Source organism: Cervus canadensis, chromosome 15 (genome assembly GCF_019320065.1).
Source record: "Cervus canadensis isolate Bull #8, Minnesota chromosome 15, ASM1932006v1, whole genome shotgun sequence".
Taxonomy (NCBI): domain Eukaryota; kingdom Metazoa; phylum Chordata; class Mammalia; order Artiodactyla; family Cervidae; genus Cervus; species Cervus canadensis.
In genome coordinates this window covers 67,316,541-67,325,090 of record NC_057400.1, presented here as the reverse complement: position 1 = coordinate 67,325,090, position 8,550 = coordinate 67,316,541, and positions in this window count along the sequence as shown.

Sequence of the window (8,550 nt, the reverse complement as noted above, 5' to 3'; positions counted from 1 at the left end):
AGCTTATGCAAAAATGCTTCCTCAGAAGAAAAAAGGGGAAAATTCCTCTTTATAATGAGTGTATTTTTTTGGAAAAATCTGTATGTGCTTATTTGATGATTTTGTGAGTAATTCATGGTCTTTGTAAACCCTCAGACTTTTCAGAGAGACTAAAAATTAAAAGTGAAAAGTCTCCTGCTAATTTATTTGCATAAATATTGTCATTTATAGTTTCTTGTATATAATTACAGAACTTTTTCATACGTATTAGCAAATAGTGAAAGATAGACTTTTATTCATAGTCAACGGAATTTGAGCAAACTCCCGGAGATAGTGGAGGACAGAGGAGCCTGGCATGCCATAGTCCACGGGGTCACAAAGAGTCAGACATAGCATAGTGACAGAACAACAAGAAAAAGACTTTTATTCATTTTCAATGTTTTATATATAAAGTATGCAAATTTAAATAATATTAAGTAGTTTAAAAAACTCGACATACATAAACTTGAAGTAGAACCATGAAATAATTCATTTTAAAATATCAGTTCTTTAACAACATTGATATATAGAAGTTTGTTGCATTTCTATATACTAACAATGAAATATCAGAAAGAGATATTAAGGCAACAATCCCATTTACATTCATATCAAAAAGAATACAATAGCTAGGAGTAAGCCTACCTAAGGAGGCAAAAGACCTGTACTCCAGAAACTATATGACACTTATAAAAAAAAAATTAAAGATGTTGCAAACAGATAGAAAAATATACCATATTCTTTGATAGGAAGAATCAGTATTGCCAAAATGACTATACTAACCAAGGCAACCTATAGATTCAGTGTAATCACTATCATATTACCATTGGGATTTTTCACAGAACTGGAACAAAAGGTTTTAAAATTTGTTTGGAGACACAAAAGACCCTCAACAACCAAAGCAATCTTGAGAAAGAAGAACAAAACTGGAGGAATCAGGCCTCCTGACTTCAGACTATACTACAAAGCCATAGTAATAAAAAAACTGTGGTACTGGCACAAAAAGCAGACATATAGATCAATGGAACAGGAGAGAGAGCCCAGAAATAAACCCAGGCACTTATGGCCAATCAATCTATGATAAATGAGGCAAGAATTTACAATGGAGAAAAGACAGTCACTTCAGTAAGTGGTGCTGGAAAAACTGGACAGCTACATTAAAAAAAATGAAATTAGAACATTTTCTAACACCATACATAAAAATTAAATGAATTGAACACCTAAATGTAAGACTGGATACTATACAACTCTTAGAGGAAAATATTGACAGAACATTCCTTGACACAAATTGCAGCTGTTATCTTTTTGGATCTACTTCCAAGAGTGATAGAAATAAAAACAAGAACAAACAAATGGGGCTCAATTAAACTTAAAAGCTTTTGCACAGAAAAGGAAACCATAAAAAAAAGAAGCCAGCCTATGAAATGGGAGAAAATATTTGCAAATGATGTAACCAACAGGGATTAATATCCAAATTATACAAACAACTCATATGGCTCAATATCAGAAAACTAACAACCCTATCAAGAAATGGACAGAAGATTTAAATAGACATTTCTCCCAAGAAGACATACAGATGGCCAAAAAAAAAAAAACTAAAAAGTGCTCACCATTGTTAATTATTAGAAAAATGCAAATCAAAGCTACAATGAGATATCACCTCACTCTGTCAGAATGGCCATTATCAAAAAGTCTACAAATAGTAAATGCTGGAGAGGGTGTGAAGAAGAAGGAACCCTCCTAAAGAGTTGGTAGTAATGTAAATTGGTTAGTCACTATGGAGAACTGTATGCAGGTTCCTTAAAAAACTAAAAATAGATTTACCATATGATTCTGCATTCCATTCTTGGGCATATATCTGGAAAACCATAATTTGAAAAGATACTTGCATCCCAATGTTCATTGCAGCACTAATTAATAGCCAAGACATGGAAACAATCTAAATTATGTCCATCGATAGATGAATGGATAAAGAGCATGTGATGTGTGTGTGTGTGTGTGTGTGTGTGAGTGTGTGTATACACATGGGACTCCATGGTATTGAGCCTATGTATAGGTTCATCTCTTCCACCACCACTACTTCATTCTTTGGCCCATTGAAAAAGTACTTGTGTGCCAAAGTGCAGAGGCTGGCAGACAGCCACTGGATAAGTAATCCTGTGTACGTGTTATTTAGGATGTCTTTTGCAGTTGATGCTCTATAAAGGCATTTAGTGTGTTTCAAGGATGCTCAGCCTTTGTCCAGGAGAAGGAAATGGCACCCTACTCCAGTACCCTTGCCTGGAAAATCCCATGGATGGAGGAGCCTGGTGGGCTACAGTCCATGGTGTCGCAAAGAGTTGGACATGACTGAGTGACTTCACTTTCACTTTTCACTTTCATGCATTGGAGAAGGAAATGGCAACCCACTCCAGTGTTCTTGCCTGGAGAATCCCAGGGACGGGGGAGCCTGGTGGGCTGCCTTCTACGGGGTCGCACAGAGTCGGACACGATTGAAGTTACTTAGCAGCCACAGCAGCAGCAATCTTTGTACCCACTGCTACAGGCTCATCTAAACACTTTTTCTAAGACTTTTTTTCTTATCTCTGATATTCCAGTCTTGCTCTTTCCTGGCCTCTGACCAACCAGTCAAACCACCTTTTCATTGTCCATGTGTCCATGTACGTCCTTATTTTTGGCCAGTTGTTTTTTTCAGATGAACTGGATGACCAGATACACTGACCCAAGTTTTGCTCATTGAGAAAATTTCTTCTCATTACTGTCTTTCAGGGCCACTCTTGAGTTGGGCTCCACCCTTGAGTTGGTACAGCCACAGTCTATTTTTAATCTTGCCTCAACATATCTAGTAGACATCTGTGAACCAGTTCTTGTTTTTTACCCTTTGCTAGCTGGCTGTAAAAACTGTTCCATGAGCCCATAGGTATAAGAAAAGGATGAGTTATTGGTACATAATAAACCTAATCATGAAGCTTACTGTGTCTTCTAAATTTCCTTCATTCTGTCCTAGATGTACCTGTATGAAGCTTATCTTGAAAGACATATCCTTGCTAGGCCAGTTGAGGGCTTCCCTCGTGGCTCAGATGTTAAAGACTCTGCCTGCAATGTGGGAGACCTGGGTTTGATCCCTGGGTTGGGAAGATCCCCTGGAGAAAGGCATGGCAACCCACTCCAGTATTTTTGCCTGGAGAATCCCCATGGACAGGGCCTGGCGGGCTGCAGTCCATGGGCTCACAAGAGTTGAACACGACTGAGTGACTAAGCACACACACAGGCCAGTTGAACCTTACGGCATCTTTAGGTCTAACAGAATCTAGTTTGTTATGGGACGCTATAGTCAATGGTCACTTGCTATCCTGTGGTCTTATGCTTAGTTTTCACCATGACTCTATAGCATGCTAGGAACAGATTTCTAAATAGAATACAGTTCTCTACTGTAGATGGAATGACTTTGATCCAGAACCCTAGAGTTCTTTGCTGCAGCTCTCCCATTGGGTGTTCCCAGAGACTCTACATAATGTTGATTATGTAGATTAACATAAATTCCTTTAGATTTATGGGTCTGATGGGCAGTGTGGCCCAAGTGGCAGGACTATTTGTATGTCAGCCTCTATTTACTGTAAAGCCCTCTTTTGAGTCACATGATAAGTGAGTTGAAACACTGTTCATAAAGCCCTCCAGGTGCTATGCTTCTAAGCAGTAGGAAGTGCAAGGCACAATAACCTGTTCTTTATCTTGAAAAGGATATTTTAGCATACTGCTGGACTTCTAAGCAGTTGACTGATAAATTGGGACTTTGTAGGACTTAATGCCCATTTTTAGGAGCTCATGTATGTTATTTGCCATTTTCTTTGCCATCAGAGTACTTGCCATTTTCTGCTTATCAGTTCTATTTGCCATGTTGTTATCAATATACTAGACCAATGAGAAAGTCACTAAAGGACCGATGGAAGGTCCAGGTAATCGAGATACATTAAGACTATACAGTGACAGAAGAGAGGCGATTCAACATAGCCCTGGGCAATGCCATAAATGTATCATGTTATTTATCTCTGGTAAGTGAGAACTGCTTTTTAGCCTCTTTCCTGACCAGTTATTTACCAGACCAGAGCTCCATATCACATACTAGATGGAATCCCATCCTCCTTGCTGATGCTGGGGCCAGGCTCCATAGCAGCATGTCGTGCCTTCAGCCTCAGCCTGCAGAGGACAGCCATTCATGTTGATCTGCCATATACACTACATTTAGCAAAAAAGCTAAAGTTGGGATTCATGTGTAATTAAATTTTAGAATCCACTGTCATCTGCCATGCTCCATTTAGTTTTTTATGGCCAAATTGGTGAATTAAATTGATTGTTAATAGCAAACACCTTCAATGCATTTTTTCAGGCATTTGAGATTGGCATTAAACTGCCCTTCTATCTGGAATGCAGTATTGTTCAGTATTGTTCTTGATTTTCTATTTTTCTTGGGTGGGGTATCCATTGTAGTTCTGTTATCAGAGTCAGTTTAGATTCTGAATTTGGTAGACCTCAAAAGATCCTGGCTACCCGCCTCTCCAAACACACAGACACTGTTGGTGGGAATATAAATTGGTACAGACACTATGGAAGACAGTATGGAGGTTTCTTAAAAAAACTGAAAATAGAGTTACCACAGGATCTAGACACCCTACTCCTGGGTATGTATCCAGAAAAGAGCAACACTTTAACTCAGAAGCAGCACTGTTCATAGCAGCATTATTTACAATAACCAAGACCTGGAAAGAACCCAAGTGCCTGTCAATAGGTGACCGGTTTAAGAAGATGTTTTATATATGGAGCTGGTTTTTTCTCTGATTCGTGTCCGACTCTTGCGACCCCACGGACTGTAGTCTGCCAGGCTCCTCTGTCCATGGGACTTTCCAGACAAGAATTCTGGAGGGGTTGCCACTTCATTTGATAAAATATATATTTATATTTATATTATACACAAATATATGTAATTTATAAATATATGTGATATATATGTTTTATATATATATAAAATATATATTTATAATTATATCCAAATATATATTATTTGTCACATATATTTATACTATATATATTTTATAAATATATACATATATATTTATGCAAAATATTTACATTATTTAATAACATATGTATTATATGTGTGTATATATTATATACATATATTTGATAAAATGGAATATTACTCAAGCACAGAAAAGAATGAAATATTGACACTTCAGCAACAGGAATGGACCTAGAGAATGCCTAGAGTAAATCAGGCAAAGAAATGCAAATATTATGTGATATCGCATAGGTGGAATATAAAAATATGAATATAAAAAATACAAATGGATCTATGTACGAAACAGAAATAGATTCACAGACAGAGAAAACAAACTTGTGATTACCAAAAGGGAAAGGGATGGAGAGATCAATTAGGAGTTTGGAACTAGCAGATACAAACTACTGTGCATAAAATAGATAAGCAGCAAGGATTTATTATACAGCACGGGGAGCTATATTCAGTATCTTATAATAACCTATAGTGGAAAATAATCTGAAAAATGTATATGTAAATGATGAATGATCCTAGGCCACTGCGGGGAAAAACTGAGGGGACTGCTACCTTCACTTACTATGGTATTTGAGAGTTTTTCCTTACAGAGATCTGATTTCTTTTTTAATTGACGAGTTCTTGTCTAAGAACTGGCTCAGGTATAGAATGTTGGTGACAGATTGTAGCATTTGATTAGTTCCATTGGGGCAGCTGGTATCATCTTTCTGTTCGTCCATTTTTGATCTCCTTGAATCTATTTATATTGTGTGTATATGTATATATGCATGTATCAATTATGTGAAGAAACTCCCTATTTACTGTTTATTTGTCTTGCTCTTTAGAACTATGGACTATTCATCATCATGATAGTTCACTGTGGGACAGGATGCCCTGGATGCCACCATTTCAACTATGCTGTCAGTTACAGTTATTACATGCATCTTTTCTCTGACAATTTAGTGCTACCAGCTGCCTATACTACTCTGGAATCCCATCTTCTTTGCTGATCCTGGGGAGCCAGATTCCATAGCAGCATGTTCTGCCATCAGCCTCAGCCTGCAGAGGCCAGCCACTACTAAGCTTCTCATTAATGGTGGCATTTCTGTTTCTACTGCATTCCTTATCACCACAGTTAATATCTTCTCTGGCCCCTTCCAGGAAAAGTCAGCTGGTGGGTTCTCACATATTATGTAATAGACTCATTTTGCCATGTTCATTTCTCTGGTTCATTTTCTTCTTTCCTTCAGCAGCCTGTCAGTTCTGGCATCTCAGATTTAATGGAAAGCCATCATTATATTTTTTTTTTCAAGCTTCCAAGATTCATCCCAGCAGCATATCAGAACATGCCAGAGCATTAAATCCTGAGTCACAGAGCATACCCCTATATCAACAAATTCTTCCTGGGATTTCCCTGATGGTCCAGTGGTTCAGACTCTGTGCTTCCATTGCAGGCAGTGTGGGTTCAATCCCTAGCTGGGAAACTAAGATCCTGCATGCCTCACAGGCTCAGCCAAAAACAAACAAATCCAGCTTTAAGTTCAGATCCTCTTCTGGTTCAGGACTTTCAAGGCATGCTGTCCTGCTTCTTACCAGTTCATATTAGCATGGCCTTACAGCCATGGAATTAAAAGATGCTAAAAAAAAAAAAAAAAAAAAAAATGCTTACTCCTTGGAAGGAAAGTTATGACCAACCTAGATAGCATATTAAGAAGCAGAGACATTCCTTTGCCAACAAAGGTCAGTCTAGTCAAGGCTACGGTTTTTCCAGCGGTCATGTATGGGTGTGAAGAAAGCTGAGCGCAGAAAAATTGATGCTTTTGAACTGTGGTGTAGGAGAAGACTCGTGAGAGTCCCTTGGACTGCAAGGAGATCCAAGTAGTCCATCCTAAAGGAGATCAGTCCTGGGTGTTCATTGGATGGACTGATGCTGAAGCTGAAATTCCAGTACTTTGGCCTCCTCATGTGAAGAGTTGACTCATTGGAAAAGACCCTGATGCTGGGAGGGATTGGGGGCAGGAGGAGAAGGGGACGACAGAGGATGAGATGTTTGGATGGCATCACCGACTCGATGGACATGGGTTTGAGTAAACTCTGGGAGTTGGTGATGGACAGGGAGGCCTGGCATGCTGCAATTCATGGGGGTCGCAAAGAGTTGGACCCGATTGAGCGACTGAACTGACTGACTGATAGCAGCTTTGGTGGAAAAGTCCCCTTCCCCTTAGTAGAGACAACAGTTCCCAAGTCAGGTATGGTAACACAGCCCTCGACATGGATCTAGTGGCCAGGAGAGTAAAGAAAGGCACATCAGAGGTGGTCAGTGTTTTCTAGCAAGGCATCTGCCTCCGTTGAGGCTTCTACACGGTCTTTCGGCTACAATTTAGAAATCAGTGTTAAAAGAAATGAATTTGTTTCCATCTGCTTCAGAGTATTCTTTTGAAGACCTATTTCCTCAAAGATTATACATGGTATAAGAAATTGATTTTTGTTTTCCCTTCTTAATGACTTAAAATTGATACTTAAAAAACATGATCTAAACATTATTCAGTGAGATTGAAAACAAGTTCAAAAATGTTTGAAGTCAAAATGTACTTAAACCAGGCTTATATTAATAACATTCAATTATTGACCTGTGAGTTTGGATTCCTAATTTCAAAATATGGAGTATTTTCTTACCATAATTAGTAGTTTCTGCTGAATGTTTTCTTACCAAGTAGAACCCGGGCAATTCAGAATAGGGAAGCTAATACGTTGAATAACTTATTGTTCACATTTGGCAGTTAACTACAGAGATGTAAAGTTAATAATATGCTTGCCAAGAAAGTTATAAATCAAAATGAAAAAAATTCTGACAGTGAGGACACAACTGGAATATTTTGCACTAAGACAAATAGTTAGTCATCATCCAGCTGTGCTCTGGGTTAGTAACTCATCAAGTATAAGAAGGAGACAAAGGACCAATATTTTCCATCATCGTGGTTCTAGTGTATGGGGTTGACAGAGTGCTGTTGGTAAAATTAGGAGACAAACTGTGAGTAAAGGGAAAAATGGTCTATTTATTTAAGACATAAGTTGGGTACTTTTTTTCCTACTGGTTTGAAACATTCTAACACTCTACACTTTTCTTTAATAATAGCCTGGTAACCTTATAAACTCATTATATAATTACCTAAAGATTCCATAGATAAAATTCTTGCTTTTCAAGCTTTGTGAATGGTGGCAGTTGATAGATTAGTAAAAGACTTCAGCATAAATTATTCTGTAGTATTAAAAATCATGAACATCTCATTCTATGTATCCTAGCCCATGTAAAAGTGAAAACAGACAAATGCCTTAAAAATATGGTCCAGTATATTCTTATTGTGTCACGATATTTATATAATACTATGTGATGGCTTGTATTTTCATTTTCTCATTCAAATGTTACATTTATTGGTATAAACATGTGCTTGGTTGCTCAGTCGTGTCTGACTCTTGCGACCCTACAG